This window comes from Mytilus trossulus, chromosome 9 (assembly GCF_036588685.1).
Source record: "Mytilus trossulus isolate FHL-02 chromosome 9, PNRI_Mtr1.1.1.hap1, whole genome shotgun sequence".
Classification (NCBI taxonomy): Eukaryota; Metazoa; Mollusca; class Bivalvia; order Mytilida; family Mytilidae; genus Mytilus; species Mytilus trossulus.
Window position 1 is genome coordinate 11,537,797 of NC_086381.1, and position 19,102 is coordinate 11,556,898.

The 19,102-nt window shown below is 33.0% G+C and overlaps 1 pseudogene; it reads right to left on the reverse strand.

Moving 5' to 3' along the window:
- Positions 1–2,240: 2,240 nt before the first annotated feature.
- Positions 2,241–19,102, reverse strand: part of LOC134684301 (putative ammonium transporter 1) — a 110,460-nt pseudogene continuing 93,598 nt past the window's right edge.

Below are 19,102 nucleotides of genomic sequence, written 5' to 3' on the forward strand. Positions count from 1 at the left end.
CCGTCGTATGGTGTATATATATACCAATTGATACGTTATGCTCGTGCATGCTAACACTTTACTGACTTCATATACAGGAGTGTGCTTTTTACACAGAAACACCAGCACTAATTGTTTGATCTATACGATGTAATAGTTTCCGTTGGACAACGTGTATGTCTGAAAGGTTGAAGTCCAAATAATTATATAATCACCTTTCAATACCATCATTGTCATGAAAATTGTTTGGACTTGTATTGTGAAAATAATTGTGCCATGCAGTGTTGTAATTTCAGCGATATTATTTATAATTTTTACTGTATAAGCGGGAGGTTAGGCTATCCATATAACCAGGTTCAACCCACCATTTATTCTTAAAATGTCCTGTACCAAGTCATGGATATGTTATCAAAATAGTTCGTTTCTATGTATGTTGGCGTTTGTTTTTGTTGCCATTCAGTGTTTCTTTGTTTTTCTCTAAAAGTTGATGTGTTTCTCTCGGTTTTACTTTGTAACCCAGATTTGTTTTATATCAATCGATTTATGACTTTTTAATACCGGTATACTACTGTTGCCTTTATTCATATTTAGAAAAGTGCTGACTTATTGTCGGATAACTTAACGCCCACAATCAGTGTTTTCTGCTCTTTGTTCGGGTTGTTGTCTCTTTGAGACATTCCCCATTTCATTCTCAATTTCATTATTGATTCTTTGGTTGTAAAATCTCACTAAATATTCCCTTACACGCGTTTCACTTACACAAAACTCACAAGTGGCGTTCAAAGAAAATACGAAATTGAAGGGTACCGAAAAACAAAATTCCTAAAAGGAATGCAAAATACGACCAAGGCTATCCATGCCTTAGCCTTAGTGTTTCGAATATTTCAACATATATTAGACAAGATTTGTATTTGATAAATGAACGTTTCAAAGGTATTTTATGTAGAAAAAAATGTGTCGACTACTATTCTGGTTATAAGGTAACACGATACCAAGGGGTACAATCAAAATCACGTGATGGATATACACACACCGGAAGTTACAGTCGAACTCGCCGCTTGAAAGGTTAGTAGTTGCATTTTCTTGTTTATATCAATTAAATTTTGATTAATAAGTTGGCACACCGAATGTCGGATAGTATGTAGTTTTAAAAGCAAGGATAATTGTGTATTTCAAAACTAAATAGTATCCGACATTAGGTGCACTACCTTATTTATTAAATTTAATTGATATAAACAAGTAAATACGACAACTTAAGTTCCTTCAAGCGGTCTGCTCGACTGTTACTTCCGTCGTGTGTATATCCATCACGTGATTTTGATTGTACCCCTTGGATACCGAATGGCATATCTCCCGATTTCCAAACTTTTTGGCACACGTGTTCTTTGAATCGAGTTACATCGGAATATGTAATAAAAAATGGGGGTTACCATTTTTGTATTCTTGGCCAAGTCAAAAAACGAAGTTAGAGAGAATAAAAAATACGGATAACACTTTAGATGCCTGCATTGGGTATTGTTATTGTGTTGAAGATTTCAACATTTTACAAATAGTGCATTTTTTCTGAAAATGAACTTGTCAATGAATTTCATGTTGACATAATTTTTGCGCCTGTCCCAAGTCAGGAGCCTCTGGCATTTGTTAGTCTTGTATTATTTTAATTTTGGTTTCTTGTGTACAATTTTGAAATTAGTATGGCGTTCATTGTCACTCGACTAGTATATATTTGTTTAGGGGCCAGCTGAAGGACACCTCCGGGTGCGGGAATTTTCTCGCTAAATTGAAGACCTGTTGGTGACCTTCTGCTGTTGTTTCTTTCTTTTGTAGGGTTGTTGTCTCTTTGACACATTCCCCATTTCCATTCTCAATTTTATACACTTTAAAGTGATGACTACCAGACTTGTGCTATCAGCATTAGTATTGAACCTGTAGCGGTAAAAAAAAACATCCACGGAAACAGTAAAATTAAGTCCTTATATCTTCAATAACAAGCAAATTACGAAACATATATATTATTTATAAAAACAAAAATAAGAATGTAATAGAATATATAAAAAAAACAAGATATATGTTTGAACTATACATAATAATGTAATAATTGTAATGAGAATGATTACGGTCATATAACTCTGTCTACATATGATAAGTTTGGGGCTCCTTCCTGTAGTGAATGGCCAATAACTCTGCATTCGAAATTTGGAAAGGCTTGTTTTCCCGATACAGATCTGCAAAAACTATAGTAATGTAAAACTGCATTTCCGTTAGATTTTAGTCTGTTCCTGTTTTTCTAGAAGTGTTTCCGTTGATCCATTTTGAACCATTGAATTAACAGTACTCACACTGGCATTAATCTTGTTGAGGGAATCAACCTCAGGCGATCCTACAATGAGTTTCCAAATTATATTCCAATAAGCTAAAGACCAGACATAGACACAAATACATTTTTTACTAACAAAGCAAAAGCAGAGCTCTATTTATTTGAAAATTTGATATTACTTTGATTAGAAATATTCACTGAAATAGTAATTAATAGAAAACCTACCTGACGTCCTAGTGTTGACAGAAGGTGGTTTATTTCGCAACTTTTCTACCATGGAACCCAAAGCATCGCCAGTCTCGCCCCAACCATGACCGTATGACTCGGCTGGATACGCTGGTTCACCATGTTTCGGTATATCGAGACCTATTAAATATAAATTATTCATGCATCTCCAAAAACATTCATAAATGTCTTTAAAAAAAGTATTTCTTAGTGAAACACAACGAACCTAACTGTGGAGCTGGATATGATATTCCTAATCTTTTTACTGTGTTTTATGGACTGATGTTTTTTTTCTTTATATTTCATGTGTTTTTTTGTCTTTCTTCGACTTTTTGAGTTATGGTACTCTCTCTCTCTCTCTCTCTCTCTCTCTCTCTCTCTCTCTCTGTTTTATAAATGTTTAAATCACATAGACAAACATTACGTGTATCATATCATTATAATGTAATCAATGTGGTATTGAATATAACATCATGTCTTCTTAATAAAAGGAAATATGCGTATTGTTGCTTCAAAACAATCCATTCCTTAAAAAAAAGAATTCATCACAAACCATTTTTTTTATATTTGTAAACCTTATGAAGTTTACCTATACAGATCAATCTACATTTTTAAAACAATACATTGAATTTGTACGACCGCACGTTGAATATGGAATCACAATACAGTATCTGATTGTGAGAAAGATATTAATGCAGTAGAAATAAATAAAGGCAACAGTAGTATACCGCTGTTCGAAATTCATAAATCGGATTTATTTATATTTATTCGTGTCCTGGCATTTGTCAATATCACAATAACCATAACTGATGAACGGTTAAAATCATCAATAACATACTTCACCTCCATTTTGTCATCAGTAACATCTTATTCAAATTTGAAAAGCTTTGGTGAAATGGTTCATGAGTAAATGCAACCACATGACTGGTAACACAATTTTTCAATCTTTCAAAAACCATAATTCGTAAACAGAAAAAGTGAAAATCGCCATTATTAAACTTGAACTCAATTTTGTCATCAGTAACAACGTATTTGAATTTGAACATCTTTGGTTGAACAGTTCATGAGAAAATATTTTTCAATCTTTTAAGAACCGTAACTCCTGAACGATAAAAGTCAAAATCGTCATTATTGAACTTGATCTCCATTTGTTCATCAGTAACAGCATATTAAAATTTTAAAAGCTTTGGTGGAACAGTTCATGAGTAAATGCACGGACAGGACTGGACACACAATTTTTAATCTTTCAACTCCAGAACCATAAAAGTCAAAATCGTCATTATTGAACTTGATCTCCATTTGTTCATCAGTAACAGCATATTAAAATTTTAAAAGCTTTGGTGGAACAGTTCATGAGTAAATGCACGGACAGGACTGGACACACAATTTTTAATCTTTCAACTCCAGAACCATAAAAGTCAAAATCGTCATTACTAAACTTGACCTCTGTTTTGTTGTAAGTAACAACATGTTAAAATTTTAAAAAAGCTTTGGTTAAACGGTTCATGAGTTAATGCACGGACAGGACTGGAAACGCCATTTTTCAATCTTTCAAGAACCATAACTCCAGAACCGTAAAAGTCAAAATCGTCATTATTGAACTTGACCTTCATTTTGTTTTCAGTAACAATATTTCTTTCTTAAATGCCCTGTACCAAGTCAGGAAAATGGCCATTGTTATGCTATAGTTTGTTTCTTTGTGTGTTACATTTTAATGTTGTGTTTCTGTTGTGTCGTAGTTATCTTGCATTTGATGCGTTTCCTTCGGTTGAAGTTTGTGGCCCGGATTTGTTTTTTTATCTATCGATTTATGAACTTCGGACAGCGGTATACTACTGTTGCCTTATAGACTGTTATTGAGAGTCTGTAATGTATCAGTTCAGGTACTTTTAGTATTGATGAGGACACTAATGGTTTTTCTACAACTTATAATTGTGAGATGTATTGCACCAAACCATGTATGACTGATGTTTATATATCAGTCTTAAAAGTGTACCAAAATAAGGTGAGCTAAAAAGGATATGATCCTTCCATATGAGACCCACAACGATCTTACGATATTACAGGTATACTAAACTATTGAATTTTTGTTGTTGTTTTGTCTCACCTTTCATTTCAAATTCAAATGAAACTCGAAGCAGGTGAACCTTTTTCAGTGTATAAAACATTATGAAGCTTAAAGTAGCTGTCCATGCTATGATTGCAGCTATTCCTGCTAACTGCCAAGCTAATTGCTGAAAGGTAAATTAACAGAAAATTAATAAACCGGTACCTCCAGGTCCTGTTGAAAAGATCATACTTGTAATAGGATACGGTTGTCTTTTGACTTTACGAATCTATATCATCCCGATTACTTCAGTAGTTATCATGCTCAAACAATCCGTATACATTTACTGAACTCTACTTAGAGAATCGCACACGAAATCATGCATGATTGAAAAGAACATTTTTAATACATGCATTGTTCAAAAGAAAAATAAACGTCTTGAAATTTGTATGGTAAAAATTAGCACATGTTTCGGTATATCGAGACCTATTAAATATAAATTATTCATGCATCTCCAAAAACATTCATAAATGTCTTTAAAAAAAGTATTTCTTAGTGAAACACAACGAACCTAACTGTGGAGCTGGATATGATATTCCTAATCTTTTTACTGTGTTTTATGGACTGATGTTTTTTTTCTTTATATTTCATGTGTTTTTTGTCTTTCTTCGACTTTTTGAGTTATGGTACTCTCTCTCTCTCTCTCTCTCTCTCTCTCTCTCTCGACAATTTACCCCTGCAATCTAGGGACATTGGACATAACAGCGTTATAATGAGGACAACTATTTCCGGGCTCGCCTGAACAGACTCTCATGGGTTATTTGTTTTGATTAACAAACCATATCATTCTTGTGACCATTAGTTGACCATTCAAAGGAAAAAATGTTTTTGAACGTCCTCACTAAGAAGAGATGAAGTCTTTCCGAATAACAGGCACTTGTGCTCACAACAAAGATATATCGTGCTAGACAATGTTTACTATTACAAACTGTACTGACACACGGAGCCCCTTAAGTGCCAAAGATGAAATTTAGAATATTTATGCGCACAACTTTTAATCTTGTGTGCACAACCTTGTTTATGAGTACAAGGCTTAGTATATTCACCAATGTACAAAAGCTTTAAACACATTCTTTAGAACCAACAATGTCATTGCAGATGTATCTTCAATGAAGCACAAGTAGGATATGAAGGTCTTAGATCCAAGCACTGGAAGTCCGAATATTAAAATAAGTTGTAATTGGAAAACGTTATTAAAATCTTCTCCAGAACCAACAATGACAAGGCAGTTCAGTATATTTTGCATTTAGCATCACAGTCAGTGCCATTTCTTTTACTTTTTTCTTTTAATGTTGTAAAATGTTAATTTATTGAAACTGATTTAATCCAAATAATTTATAATGAACAAAAGCCTACCTTCGACCTCAACCTGATAATAATGGACTTTTGACGAAGTAAATTCGTTGTTATATGGACCTGTTGAAGCTATAGCGACAAAGAACATAGTCTGAGGTTGTTATTTTGGTTTAGAAGGTCCATATCACACCGTTCAATCTTACCAAGGTGCTCGAGATATATTGACAGGGCTTACTAGTATCCATCAATTTTCATGAAATTGACATGTTGTTGTAGATGTCTCGAAGAATCACGACTACAGCTTAACATTTAAATGGAGGAATCAGATTAAAAGTAAATTTTTGCCTGCTTTTACTTCATTGTTTGGCATATTTTGATCCAGTAAAGATCGGGCGCACAACAAATACATGTTTATATCTAAAAGAAATGTTTATTGGGGAATTATAACTAACATGTTAAAATATTTAGTTGTTGTGTGTTTGTGCTTTATACCTTGATGGTATGTATAAATGTTTGGACCACAATTAATCCTGATCGCTCCTACAACTTTACAAAGATGTAGATTTATCGAGTCTGTTACAGCTTTTCTATAAAAACATTCAAAGCAAACCTTTGATCAACTTGCTTGCTATGTTTGTTTGGATGTTTGTAAACAAAATGTAGGTATTATATTTCAGTCTGTTTACTATATAATGGAATTTGATTGGACAATAAACATAACTCCATTTCATGTCAATTTTTATTGTCCAAGCAAATTCCAGTATATATAAAACAAACTGAAACTCTGCCTACCTATTGTTTGCAAACATCCAAGCAAATTGATCATTGCATGCTTTTATAGAAGAGCTGTAAGGGGGGTGTCAGTAATCAAGTATTCACTCATTGTTGAGCATTGCAAATACCATAAAAATGAAATGGAATCTTCGGTAGTCATTAAACAATTTCCTTTAGTAATAAAATGATCACACCAAATAAATAACACAACCAATTAATCATGAAAAATAACCCCTTTTGATCAAATATTCAGCCTCAAAATGTCTTGGTAATCCTGCAATTAAAAACCAAAACATAATCCGGAATCTTTATATACATACAGCAAAGAATTCCGACCTGAACTTACATTGAAGTGATATCGTTAAAAGCATCACTGTGACTTTCATATGAAGAACAGCAATTTTACAGCAATAAAATTGCTGTCCCGTTGCTTTGGGTTTTGTCAAGTGTATGTAGTCATGAATTTATACACCATATTCATTGTTTCTTATTACTCGAACAGTTACTGTTAACCGACGATGACAGACCTACACATTATAAAAAATCAAATATTTGAACCAGTATAGACATTTGGGTAATTGGTGTGCAAGTAATTAAAAGTTGAGGGTAGTTTTTTTCATGATGCTCTACACATTACATAATTTAATGGATATGCAGACAAACATGCATCTATCAAAACTTCAATTTGGTAATTACATTAGTGTAAACATATTTATGTATAGTGGATTGGGAAACAAGTTAGTACAACTGACTATATTAATGATGTCCATTTTCCTAAATTATCGATAAGAAACTGTTAAATTATGTTCTAAATGAAGGATAATTTTCGTAAAACGAACTGAATTAAAATATCTGCCAGGGTTGCGTTCAATATCGTAGCAGCTACATAGTCAGATCTCAATAGGGCTACGCAGATTTTCTGCCAAATAGATCCAGGTAGCAGCTGGGCTGCGTTCAATATCGTAGCGGCTACGTCGTGCTACGTAGATTTTCACTATGAACGTGTAGCTATATACTAGTTGTTACATAGATATTGATAGCAGCAACGTAGCGGCTACGTAGCTGCTACGATATTACACTCAATCCAGCTAGGCTAGCTACACGTTCGGTAGTCAAAAATCTACGTAGCCCTGTGAAGCCGCTACGATATTGAACGTAACCCTGGTCTTTCAACATTAAGTCAGACGCTGAACAAAAGCATAAAAACTTCATCCTTAAACTTGTCAAAAATAAAGCTATGAAAAATCAAGAGAGAACATTTTCCCGCCAAAATTTCAATGGCTAATATCTCAGAAACAAGCACACGGACTTATATTTTGTTTTCGCCCTTTTTGGTTCCTTTATTAATCCCCTATGAAAATGTACTAGTGTAATAAAAAGCTTGTTATTTTAAAACACGACAGAAGTTTTATGGAGTCATCTCGAATTTGAAGATTCATACAAAGGTTGCACCTATATATTAAGCAAAGACATATTTTTCCAGATAGTTCCAATTCTTATATTGGAATTTAATTCTACTTACAGTGGAGATCAGTTCTAACCTCTCATTAGAACTGTCAGAATAATCTGTCATAGAACTGTTCTAACCTGTCCTAGAACAGTTCTAGCTAGAACAGTTCTACCCTAGAACTGTTCTAGGTAGAACTGTCAGGATCAGTTCTAGGTAGAACTGACTAAATCAGTTCTAGGTAGAACTGTCAGGATCAGTTCTAGGGTAGAACTATCTAAAACTGTTCTAGGTAGAACTGACCAAATCAGTTCTAACTGTAGAACTGTCAGCAGAACTGACCAAATCAGTCAGGACTGAAGAACAGTTCTAAATGACGTCACTGCAGAAAGGGCACTTTAGAATTTAGAAGAAAAAATCAGTTCCAATTACTTTACTATATATAATAGCGGATTTTTCTATATTTTTACTGATCAAAATTTAAATGTACAAATATCGAATTGGATAGGAGGTTATCCAACTCATCGGAGAAATATTTTTATAAGATTGCAAATGAAACATCATTGTTTACGTTTCTTCGTTCCCCGTGTTTAACAGTCTCTTCATAAATATAACTCTGCATTTAATTCATGGAAATTTAATCTTAATTTAGCTTGTTAATTTGCCTTGGATTTACATTCATGACTTAGGATTCTGTTTTGACAAATGTTCAAACGAAAATTGTACAGTGGATGGATTATGGGATTAAAGAAATCAGTGTTGTTAAACGTAAAAAAAACTATGTACATTTGCATTAGCTCGTTGCCAAACTTATCCATAACGATTATGAATAATATCTGGGAGTCCTGAAAGTCTGAAAAATATACTCGATTGAACATAAATGAAATATTTGCCACTGTACGTTAGGCTACAAACAAACCCAATCATTTGTCCTTCTTCAAATTATATATTAACAGTATAGTCAATATACTATTCCAAGTCTAAGAAGAGAACTTCTCATACATGTACTTTTCATTTTAAAATAAAGTATATGAATCAGTCATGTGAGTGTTGGATTATGCCGTTAAATAGTTTTGTTTAAAAAAAACCATCATGAACTACCGACTTAAAAGTCACTTTTGTGACGGTTCAATATTAATAATTTAAGTTTGGATGTAACGCCGTCTTCTGACGTTATTTTGTTATCAACACCCATAGACATAAGTTAGTCATGTGAACGTAACATCATCAACGTTTTTTTATGTTTTGCCAAGGTTTAAACATTTTGTTAAAATGAAATTTAGAATTAAATTATAAGAAATGACTGTAATATTTTTTCTGTCTATTATATTATACATGTATATATATAACATAAAAAATGTGGTGCACACTGTTAAAAAAAACTCTACGCGCATTTATCAGTGTGCACCAAATTTTTTATGTTTTTTCTTCATAGACAGAAAAAATATTACAGTCATTCCTTAAATAGTAATATTATCGATACAGAGAGGAAATAATGGCGCTCTGATGTGGATAAAATTTGGTGTCCTCTTTATCATACAATATCTGTCCTGACTTAGAAATATTATTGGTTTACAATGAAGCCATATATATTTACATGATAAAGAATATATAGATATAGGAAGATCATGAAGATGTGGTGTTAGTGCCAATGAGACAACTCTCCATCCAAATAACAATTTAAAAATAAGTAAACCATTATAGGTCAATGTACGCCCTTCAACACTGAGCCTTGACTCACACTGAACAACAAGCTATAAAAGGTCCCATATGTTCAGTTTTGGTTGATGCGGTTAAATAATTTTGTTATTTATTTTAAAACGACTCAGTCTGATATATTGAAACTTCTGAAATTTGTTAACAATTCAATATTTTGAATAAAAAGAGGACACGCTGTCATTTGAATTATACAATCCATCGTGATCGGTTGTTGTCTGCTCTATGGTTGGGTTGTTGTTGCCCAGACACATATTTTTGTTCCATGAGTCAGTCTGAGGTATGAAAACTAGCTGATGTTTGTTTCTGATGCGATATTTTGAATAAAAGTAGGAAATGATGGCACTCTCAATCAATGCGAATTTTTTTTTGTATTTGTTGATTTCCAATATTGCAGCTATTTATGAACTACAGTCCCTCTTGACCTAAAATTCCAACTGATGTACTGTCCAACTATATAGACTTGCATAAACAAAAAGAAAATATGGTCATTTTTGGTTGATGCGGTCAAACGAATTTATTACACAACTCAGTCTGAAGTATGAAAACTACTGATATTTGTTTACGATTCAATACTTTGAATAAAAAGAGGATATGCTGGCACTATAAATTCATGCAAACAAAATTTTGAAGTCATTGTTTTCCAATATTGCTGTAACTTGTATATTATAGTCCCTCTTGACCAAAAATTATAACTGAATTACTGTGCAGCTATATACTAAGCAGATTTGTAGAAAGAAAGAGCAAATAAGGTCAGTTTAGATTGGTGCAGTCGAAATATTTTATTACACGACTCAGTCTGAAGTATGAAAACTACTGATATTTGTTTACGATTCAATACTTTGAATAAAAAGAGGTCATGCTAGCACTTTAAATTCATGTGAACAAAATTTTGAGGTCATTGTTTTCCAATATTGCTGTAACTTGTATATTACAGTCCCTCTTGACCTAAATTTAAAACAGAATTACTCTGCAGCTATATAGATTTGCAGAAAGAAAGAGCAAATAAGGTCAGTTTATATATAAAAAAGATGTTGTATGATTGCCAATGAGACAACTATCCACAAAAGCCCAAAATGACACAAACATTTACAACTATAGGTCACTGTACGGCCTTCAACAATGAGCAGAGCCCATACCGCATAGTCAGCTTAGATTGATGCGGTCAAAAGATTTTATAACCCAACTCAGTCTGAAGTATGAAAACTACTGATATTTGTTTACGATTCAATACTTTGAATAAAAAGTGGACATGCTGGCACTTTAAATTCATGCGAAACAAAATTTTGAGGTCATTGTTTTCCAATATTGCTGTAACTTGTACTTGATATTACAGTCCCTCTTGACCTAAAATTATAACTGAATTATTTATAATTACTGTGCAGCTATATAGATTTGCAGGAAGAAAAAGAAATAAGGTCAGTTTAGATTGATGCGGTCAAAAGATTTTATTACACGACTCAGTCTGAAGTATGAAAACTACTGATATTTGTTTACGATTCAATACTTTGAATAAAAAGAGGACATGCTGGTACTTTAAATTCATGCGAACAAAAATTTGAGGTCATTTCTTTTCCAATATTGCTGTAACTTGTATATTTCAGTCCATCTTGACCTAAAATTATCACTGAATTACTGTGCAGCTATATAGATTTGCAGATAGAAAGAGCAAATAAGGTCAGTTTAGATCGATGCGATCAAAAGATTTTTGTATAACTGTAAACAGGTCCGTCCGAGGTATGAAAACTACTCGTAAACAGATATCACATTTTTTTAAGATTCAATATTTTAAATTAAAAGAGGACATGCTAGTATTATAAATTGATTGCAAATAAAATTTTGAAATCATTAATGTTTGCCAATATAATTGGTACCCTCTTGCCTAAAAATAAACTGGATTCCTGCAGTGTGCAGCTAAATGTATATAGATTTATATGAAGAAATCAAATATGGTCAGTTTAAGTTTATAGTGGATCGGTGGCAGATCCAGAGGGGGCGACCCCTTTTTTGGACGATCAATGCATTTGAATGAGGACATATAGTTGGACCCCCTTTTTTCCTGGGTTGGGACCCCCGAACCCCCGCCCCCTTTAAAACTGCTGGATCCGCCGGAACAACGCATTACATTATAGATGGTCAGATAATTTTGTTATTTAAAACGAGCCATCCTGACTCCCGGAATGACAAATGTAAAACAATTGAAATAATAATGCCCCCCCCCCCCCCACCATATTAACGGCCTAATTTATGTTAAAAAAATGAAAGAAAAAGAAATAATTTATGTAATACATCAACAAAAGAAAATCACTGAATAACAGGCTCCTGACTTGGAACAGTCACATATACATGCATAATATGGCGGGGTTAAACATGTTCTCTTGCCGACGAAAAATTTGAAATAAAACCGGCAAAATAGCAAAACTCTTTATAATATTAATCGCTATTTTGCGAAGCCTTTATATTAAGTCAAAGATTTCTTAAAAATTATAAATCAATTCTAGCAGTAGGATTTATAAATCAATTCTAGCCGTAGAATTTATAAATCAATTCTAGCCGTAGAATTTATAATAAATCAATTCTAGCCGTAGAATTTGTAATCAATTCTAACCGCAGAACTGTTCTAGAAGTAGAACTGACCAAAGATTTGGTCAGTTCTAGGTAGAACTGTCAGGATCAGTTCTAGTGTAGAACTGTCAGGATCAGTTCTAGGTAGAACTGTCCAAATCAGTTCTAGCTAGAACAGTTCTAACCTAGAACTGACTAAAAGGTGTCAGGCTGACAGTTCTACGTACTGTTCTAGAACAGTTCTCCTGACAGATTCTGACAGATTTAATGAGAGGTTAGAACTGATCTCCACTGTACTTTGACAACAGAACAATACGACGGGCGCCCATAACGGACCAGGAGTCGGTTACACAAAACAACTTACGACTAAGGCTTATCGTAAGTATACTGAATTGATCAATCTTAATTGCAAGTTTTTTTTTTGTGAAACCGACTCCAGGAACCTGCGGCTTTCATCAAACATTCAGAATATATGATATAACTCCCTTGTTTTAACGGAGCTCGCTAATATCATATATTCTGGTTGTTAAATAATAAGTTATCAATGTTATTTGATGTTAACCTGGGGTTAATTTTGTATGCCATTATTTACGTATTGTATAGCTTGGATCCTATGTTTTCTTCTGGATTTCTAGTAGCTTGGATGCTATGGAGCAGAAATAATTTACGGGTTGTTGCAATATGATGAAAAATCGGTACAAGGGTTGGGGAGCCGAATTGACGAAATGGACGTCGCTTTTTTGTTTACCTACTTTGGCAGGAAAAGGGGGAATGTCTATCTTTTATTCGTATTAAGAAAAAGTCGGTAAATGTACTAGACAAGTGAACAAAGCAGAAAAAAACGCGTACTGCAACCCCGAGAAAAATCACTCTCTTAAAATTTCTCATAATTATCTTTCAAAAGATTTACAATTCTTAGTTAACAATTTATTTTCGTTGACTACTATTTTCCGTCAAATCAGCATGGCGTACATGTTGACAACACCGACCTCAAAACTTAGATATGTTTTTGTTTTATTAAACTGCATGGTAAACAGCAAATTGGAAAATAGGTTTAGACCACGGTGATCATAAAGACGTTTCGGTCACACAGCCAGTTCGGACATTCTTTTGTAAAGTCGTTTCGGCCATGGTTTTTAAGAATATTCGTAAAATGATTATTGTTAATATACAATGAAGTTTTTGATTTACCGAACAAGATAATAATATGAGTTTTTTTTTAAAGCGAAGGAAATTTGTAAATTTAAAGTCCTTATCATAATGATCTCTCTGGTCATTTGTGAGTTCACGGCCGACACTCGACTAACCGGGAGATTGGTCGGTTAATCTATATTGAGTATGCAGCTATATCGGCGGTTGGTTTGTTAATCGGGTTGGCTAAAGTATGTTAATCAGGTGTTATCGAAAAAATCATTGCAAGTTTGGTATGTTTCATTGTATAACTTTTTAAATATATTTTTATCATAAAAATTATTCATGTCTGACAAAACAATTCAATGCACTGAATCCAGTGGTGTAATTTTTTTTTTTTTCTAGCTTCGATAAACGATCTATAAAACGAAAAGGAGGGTTTCTTATCAATAAATTTAAACACATTTAACACATACAAAATGTACACAAAATGACACGTTGGATCGATTTCCTTGCATGCAATATTTTGAACATTGAAAAAAGACAGGCATTATGTTTGTTATCTATATTAATATCATTGTGTGAAAAATCTATACGAAAATTTGTATTTTGGTGACATTTATCAATTTTTATCTAAAACCTGGTCTGTTAATGGGTCGGATGTATAAAACCCAGTCTGTGAATTGGTCTGTTAAGAGTTATGAATGGCAATAAAAGTATAATTTAATTGCTACATGGGGTGTTATATCCGATCAAATGGGTAGGCTCAAGACGAGCGGCTAAAATATACGGCAACAACACATGAACAATGAAACATGAAATAGACGGAAACAACACATGAACAATGAACAATTTATACAATGGAAATTGAAATTGACAAACATGGTTTCAAAAAGTGTAATATAAAAGTAATATATTAATCTTGTCATCCAAGAATGGTCGCATATATCATGTGGATTCTGTTTAATTGGCATGAATGACGCCAATTTGTCATCTACATTAATAACAAGTATATAAATCAGAGATAAACATCGTAATGTAACTAAACATCGGTAAATAAAATATATTGGGATGCTAAAATATAAAGAATAGAAAAAGAATAATGAGTAAGATAAATAAAATGTAGAGAAAAGTGACATAACAATTTAAAGAATACCGAAGTAAACAACACCCCCAATCCGCACCCTCATGGTATACACGCGAATCTGGAGGGAGACGCATAATAAAGAATAATATATATGACAGTAGGGAGTGATGTATTACTAAACAAGATTGTGTCCTCAGTACACGAATGCCCCACTCGCACTATCATTTTCCATGTTCAGTGGACCGTGAAATTGGGGTAAAAACTCTAATTTGGCAATAAAATTAGAAAGATCATATCATAGGGAACATGTGTACTTAGTTTGATGTCGATTGGACTTCAACTTCATCAAAAACTACCTTGACCAAAAACTTTAACCTGAAGCGGGACAGACGGACGAACGGACGGACGGACAAACGGACGGACGGACGAACGGACGCACAGACCAGAAAACATAATGCCCCTCTACTATCGTAGGTGGGGCATAAAAAGAGAGAAAAAAATAATACGTGTTTAAGAATACAGACATGAAACACCCCTGGGTGTTGAGACAGCAACGGATTGCGATGAACTCAAATTGATGACAAATGCTAGAAGTTTACATGCGGACAACTACTGTTCTTCTCTGCACTTATGTAGAAAGGAACCAAACGGAATAAAATGAATTTAAACTTTATTAACCAAATGTAGCTGCATTCGATCTATTTCATTTACTTCTTTTGAATGATTTGTAAACAACATATGATTAAGTAATAGAAGAAAAGAACCAATTGGATGATGCTGACGAATTATGATTTAACGTCCAGTGACAAATATCATGTGAATATGAGAACGACAACACGTTATAAGTATCCTGTGTTGTATTAGAAAGACACTTTGAACAGACACATAAATAAAGGCTGATTGAAAACGTTAATAATACATTTATGCATATTCCAGCGGCCAATCCATATCACGCTATACTGAAGTGACACACCCTTCAATAAAATACAAAGAAAGTCAAAATGAAAATGCTCTTACTAAAAGGATACTGTTGCACTGTATTTTCATTTTTTTTACTTAAGAAAATCTAATTCTTATTATTTTCAATGGGAAAATATAAAGGTAGAAAACTGTTGTCGTGGCTAAATAACTCTTAACTGACACAATTTTTATTTTCCAACCCATTCACAGACTTTATTTCCATAATTTTCACTAAAACGTGGTATTATTCATGTTATATTACAATTATGAAATATTTACTTATGTCAATATATCTTTTAGAACCTAAGTACTATTTTGTGTCCTTTAAATGATATTTAAAATTGTGTGTTTCGCCTTTTATTGGCGGATCCAGCAGGGGCGGGGAGGGGGGGTTCCGGGGGTTGGAACCCCCCTTTTTCTGGCCGATCAATGCATTTGAATGGGGACATATAGTTGGACCCCTTTGTCCTAGGTTAGGACCCCCCTTTTTTAAAATGGCTGGATCCGCCCCTGCCTCTTATTAAAAAAAAATGATATACGTATGCGTATAAGTATAAATACTACATACTTGCGCGACGCCTTGTATCACAAAAGAGATACCAAAGGGACAGTCAAACTCATAAATCTAAAACAAACTGACAACGCCATGGCTAAAAATGAAAAAGACAAACAGAAAAACAATAGTAAACATGACACAACATAGAAAACTAAAGAATAAACAACACGAACCCTCATGCCTGGTTTAACCATTTCGAAACCAAACAAACAAATATTTTTTTTGAACAAACAAATATTTTATTTGCCAATCACGGCGCCCAGAATGAGCAGAATAATTATAATATAATTTTCAAACATAATGTAGAGTAAATTCAAAATAGGTTAAACAAAGTACATAATATGAATGATTTTGATTTGGTTGATTGATATAATATTAAAGAAAATGAAGTCGGCAATTTGTAAATAATAAACATATATATTAATACAATATGACCAATAGTCTGTTATTCTGGTCCCTTTATTGGACAGCACACCTCGTAGTAAATACTAATAATTTATCAAATGTAAAAGAAATAACTTATGTAAATGCATATTTGATCATACATAATTTTATATAGAGAAATCTAATTTAATATTGTATTACTGTTTATATTTAAAACCTCTAATAACTGACAAAATTATTATCAAAATGTTTTTATCTTCATTTCCCATTAGCCAAATAAAAAGAGATTTGTTATCAAGTTTTGAAATATTTTTATTTTTACTATATATTTTGCTTAGAATGGGATTTCTAACATTATCCAGAGTTTTACATGTTAGAAGAAAATGCATCTCATCTTCTATTTCCTCATTACAGAGTTTGCATATTCTATTTTCTAGTATATTAAAATAACGACCTTTTTCTTTTTCAAGTTTGTGAGCTCCAATTCTAAATTTTGTTAAAACACATCTTTGAATATATGGTAATTTCAATAAGTAAGGCTCAAAATTAAAATTTGGTTTAAATAATCGATATGTTCTAAGTTTATTTCCAGAGGTCTTATTTTGTCTTTTATCATTAAATAATTCTTTCTTCCATATGCTGCAATACTTTAAATATAATTTCTTTTTCACCATATTTCTAATGTTTATTTTTAGATGAGAGCACCTGATACTCTTTTAAATCAAGTAATTTTAAGATAGCATCAATACTACTAGCCCAACAATTCTTCCCAGCTTTCCTGTACAGCTTGGATCCTATGTTGTCACATAAGACTTTTTATATTTTTTATTCTATCAGTTTCAAAATGAGAACGTAATTAAGCGGAATTCCTACATGAGAACGAGTAAGAAATAAACCCCATTGATGTAACAGTCTCAGTGCAGAACAAGATCCAGTAGTTGAGAAGTTTTTCCTGGTAACTGTTCATTTATCATTGAAAACAAATAGTGCGTTTGCGTATATCATACCAGCTGTATACTCTTATACTGTTTTTTTTCCCTTTCTATTCTCTGTTATAAAAAATATTCTTGTGTCCTCATATAGTTTTTGTGTATTTCACAGCATATACACACTTTATGACAAGATAACTTTGTGTTAAGTAATATTCCTTTTTAAAACAAACGGTCTGTCAAAATGTTGAATGCATATATGTATAAAATAAAATTGAGAATACAAATGGGGAATGTGCCAAAGAGACAACACCCCTAAACAAATATATACTAGTTCAGTGATAATGAACGCCATACTGTACATAAGAAACTAAAAGTTAAAATAATTCAATACTAACAAAGGCCAGAGGCTCCTGACTTGGGACAGGCGCAAAAATGCGGCGGGGTTAAACATGTTTGTGAGATCTCAACCCTCCCCCTACACCTTTAGCCAATGCAGAAAAGTAAACGCATAACAATACGCACATTAAAATTCAGTTCAAGAGAAGTCTTAGTCTGATGTAAGAAGATGCAACCAAAGAAAATAAACAAAATGACAACAATACATAAATAACATCAGACTACTAGCAGTTAACTGACATGCCAGCTTCAGACTTCAATTAAACTGATTGAAGAATTATGTCTTCGTCATATGAATATTAGGCACAATCCTCCCCGTGAGGGGAACCGTTTAGTATCATACCATCATAACATATATGAGAAGAACATAACCCGTGTCATGCCAACAACTGGTTTTTAAATAAATGTGTTTCGTTCCGATGCAAAGACCCTATAAGCATGATAAGTGAATCAATATCAACGCCAAAATATGCAATCCTTAATGACCTGACAACAGTATCGTAACTATATCCCTACTTAATAAGTCTATTTAAAGATTTTCAATCTTCTGAGGTGAATACTGACCTTTTGTGCTTTATAATGAATATTTCCATAATATATTGGATGTGAAATACCTGAACGTATAAGAAGTCTGCATGTTGAGCTATATTTACGAATGATGTCCTTATACCGATGATAAAATTTAGTAAACGTTTTGACTAGTTTGTGATATCGAAAACCCTGGTGTAATAATTTTTCAGTAATACATAAATTTCTCTCGTTGAAATCTAAAACATTGTTACATACACGAGCGAATCGTACAAGTTGAGATACAGCCCGTAACAGAGAAGTGATCGAATTGAAGTTTCTTTACCGTCAAAATTAGCCACGTTATCGACCAACTTAATTGAGTAGTGACCGAACTATTGGTACTTTAACGTTAAAAAGATTGTCATTGCTGACAAACTTTCATGTGTCGATAATCAAGTTTAATACCGATAATATTGAAAATAATTCTAATAATATGAAACAAAATATGTCCATGCACCATTTCGGTTGGGCGAAAAGTAGTTTCGTCTAAGTCAGAACAGAAAAAAAAAGAATTATGGAAGGATGTCTTGATAGTATTATTTCCATTACAATTTTTTCCCAAAACTAAAAGAAATATACTGGTAACCAATTAAAAAGGTGTTTGATAGGAATGAAGTCCTTTTATAGCTTACTATGCGGTTTAGATTAAACATATTTTAT